This window comes from Phoenix dactylifera, chromosome 7, assembly GCF_051530095.1.
Source record: "Phoenix dactylifera cultivar Ajwa chromosome 7, Ajwa_hap1_PhDact_Kaust_v1.1, whole genome shotgun sequence".
NCBI lineage: Eukaryota > Viridiplantae > Streptophyta > Magnoliopsida > Arecales > Arecaceae > Phoenix > Phoenix dactylifera.
In genome coordinates, this window is record NC_143196.1 from 21,233,796 (window position 1) to 21,237,412 (window position 3,617).

Below are 3,617 nucleotides of genomic sequence, written 5' to 3' on the forward strand. Positions count from 1 at the left end.
TCAAAGTCTCACTGATATCAGAAGCAGGCACCTAGGACATTGGCTAACTAGGGGAGATTTTAATGTGACTATGTCACTGAAAGATAGGAAAGAAAAATTGCAGTGTGTCAAAGACAATCTTGCCTTTATGGATTTCATTTCTTTCCTTAGCCTTATGGACTTGGACCTGAAGGGTCATGATTTTACTTCGAGCAATGGACGGAAATATCCTTCTCTAGCAAGATTAGATAGATTCCTTCTCTCCACTGAATGAGAGGATTTATTCCCAGCATCTTTCCAAAAAGCTCTGTTAAGCTCTTCCTCCGACCATGTACCGATTGTGCTAGACTGCTAGGTCATATTTCAAAGGGCTAAAATTTTAGATTTGAAGCTTGGTGGAACAATGAGCCAGATCTTCATGATATTGTATTCAATAATTGGAGAAAGATTAGATGTTCCTCTAGTACAGTAGCCTAATGGGTTCAAAACCTAGAACGAGTTTGAAATTCTCTCAAGAAATGGGCGTCAAGTAAAAAAAATTCTAATAGAGATCTGAAAGAAACCTTACTTCATGAGGTGAATCTCCTTGATAAGAAGGAAGAAGGCATGGATCTCTCACTGGAGGAATTTAATAAAAGAAGACTTCTAAAACAATCATTAGACAAGATCTACAAAAAAAGAGGAAGTATATTGGTGACAAAGGGCCAAGATAACATGGCTCAAAGAAGAGGACAACAACACTAACTTTTTCCATAAGGTTGGTTTATGGAGAAAGAGGAGAAATATTATTGCTTCGATCACCGAGGATGGCATTGAATACCAAACTCAAGATGGCATTTCTAGTAAACTTCATGATTTCTTTAAGAACATGTTTGGTGGACACTCTTTGCCCAAAATCAAAATTACTTGGTCCTGTTTATATGGACAATCCACGGTTGATTTGAGCAAATTGACGAAGGCCTTTACCATTAATGAAGTTAAGAAAGCCGTCTTCTCATTTGGAAGCCTAGAAACCCCGACCCTAGTAGATTTTCTTTTGCATTTTTCAAGAAATTTTGGGATGTCATCGGGGATGATATTATGGCTCTCATGGAGGACTTCTACAAAGGTGCCCTTGACCTCTCTAGATTGAATTTTGCTTACTTATATCTTATTCCTAAAAACAAGGGTGCTCTCTCACTTAGAGATTTGAGAGCTATCAACCTTCTCAATAGCCTATACAAAATTATCTCCAAAGTGCTATCTATGCAGCTTGTGAAGTATCTTCTTTCACTAATTGATGATTCTCAATCTACTTTCATCAAAGGGGGGTCTATTATTGAAAGCTTTCTTAGTGCACATGAAATGGTTGCATATTGCAAAAGATTAAGCCTCAAAGGAATTCTTTGCAAGCTCAATTTTGAAAAGGCATTTGATAGTTTGAACTAGAATTTTTTGGCAGAAGCTCTTCTAGCAAGAGATTTTCCGATGACCTTCACCCATTGGATTCATTGCTTACTATCTTTAGCTACAGTGGCTCTCCTTGTGAACAGTAAACTAGGAAATTAGATCAAATATCACAATAGTCTTCGACAAGGTGAGCCCTTATCTCCTTCCCTATTTATCTTGGCTACTAATGTTTTGGCGAGGCTTTTTAAACAAGGAGGATCTATAGGGCCAGTTGAAGGAAATGGAGAAATTGATGCTTTCACAATATTAAAAGCCTTCATTTTGCTGAAGATACCATGGTCTTCCGTGCTGCAAAAAAGGAAAGTATTGTTGTAGCGAAAGCTATTCTCCTAGCCTTTGAAGGGGATTCGAGGTTGAGAATAAATTTTCATAAAAGCTTCATTATTGGCCTTAATATGCATGAAGAGGAATCTGATGCAATGGCTGCTTTGATGAATTGCAAGAAAGGTACCCTACCTTTTACTTATTTGGGTCTGCCATCATTTGACAAGAGACTTACAAGATAATGTTGGCTTCCACTGTTAGAGAAGATCAATAGGAGATTTGCTACTTGGAAAGGGAGATTTCTCTCATTGGGGGGTAGGCTTACACTTAATAATAGTGTGGCGTTAGCTTTCCCTTCTTACTATATGTCGGTGTTTAGATTGCCAAAATGGGTCCTTAACAGGAGTGATCAGATGCGTCATGCATTCATTTAGAAAGGAGTGGAGAAAGCTAGTGACTTTCATTGCTTGGTGAATTAGAATTTGGTATGCAAGTCCAAGAAACAAGAAGGGCTGGGGATAAAAAATATTGAGCAAATGAACCTAGTATTTCTTGCAAAATGGGCTTGGAAGTTTTTGCAGGGTAGTGACTCTCCTTGGTGGAAGCTTATTCAAAGAGCTTACTATCGGAGAAAAATAATTGGGATGAGATTAGAAAAAGCCTCAGAAGCCTATCCCTTATTGGGAAAGACATCAGCAAACAACTTGAAGCCTTTTGGAAATATTTGTTGTTTAAATTGAGAAATGGCATGAACATCAACTTTTGGGAGGATAGTTGGCTCGGGCCCTTGAAGCTCTTCTCTTTATTTACTAAGCTCTATGCTAATGTAGTAAGGTAAAATCGCATGGTTGACTCACAGTGGTCATGGAAAATACTTTCTTGGAAATTTAAAGTAAGAGGTCCCTTTATAAGACAACACATAGATTAACTATATACCCTCAAAAAAGCTCTCTCTCATATAAGACCGTCTTGAATTGGCGATGTCCTTCTGTGGAAACTCTCACAAAGAGGTTGTTTTACAGTGAACTCTTTCTACAAATTTCTTAATAATGCTGGTTTTCAATATCTTTTTTATAAGAGCTTGTGGAGGGCAGCTTTACTAGAAAAAGCAAAAAAATTTATATGGCTTGTGTTCAGAAATCAACTGCAAACAGAATAGATTCTTCTTAAGAAAGGATGGCAGGCTAGTGACAGATGTGTGCTGTGTGGAAGAAGAACCGAAACAATCTCCCATCCACTAATTTGATGCCTGTTTTTCCAAAGTTTATGGATAATAATTAAAATGCAGCTAAATCTGAGAGGATGGCCTACCAGCATTGGTGATGTATGGACAAAATAGAAAAATAGAAAATTCCAATAACCAATGTGAAAAGTTGTGGATCAGTTGATTGTTGCTATCTGTTAAAAAAATGAAAGGAACGAAATGCTCGAATTTTTTAAAAAAATTAAGTTCTATCTATTGTATTTTACAAAAAATCTTATCAACCTTCTTCATCTGGAAATATTGATGTTTAGAGAAGCTACTTGATCCTCATCTCAAACTTGAAAATAACCTCTCAATATTGGTGCCACACATTGAGTGACGTTGATTTATCTTTTAGAAAAAGGCTGATTCACATTAGGATACAAAGCTTATATAGTTGCATATCGAAGATACGGAGATCCTTTAAATTACTTATTAGATTGTTCAGCTTGTTGAATAGTTTAACAGATCTACTTAAAGACCACTATCTTTTGTAAAAAATGTTTATTATTATTTTTTTGTTTTTCTTTCTTGCAAATTCTTTAAATAGTTTCTGTAAACTTTATTTTTCTAATAAAGACCGGATGGCTTTGCCTCCCTCTTCGTCAAAAAAGTGAACCGACAATTGAAAACACCTTTATGCAAGTGGTTTGGCATGGCACGTTGTCATGTGCGCTCCCCT

General features: G+C 36.7%; 1 pseudogene; it reads left to right on the forward strand.

Annotated features, from left to right (window-relative positions):
- Positions 1–497: 497 nt before the first annotated feature.
- On the forward strand, positions 498–2,171 carry LOC148702959 (uncharacterized; annotated as a pseudogene).
- Positions 2,172–3,617: the final 1,446 nt, after the last annotated feature.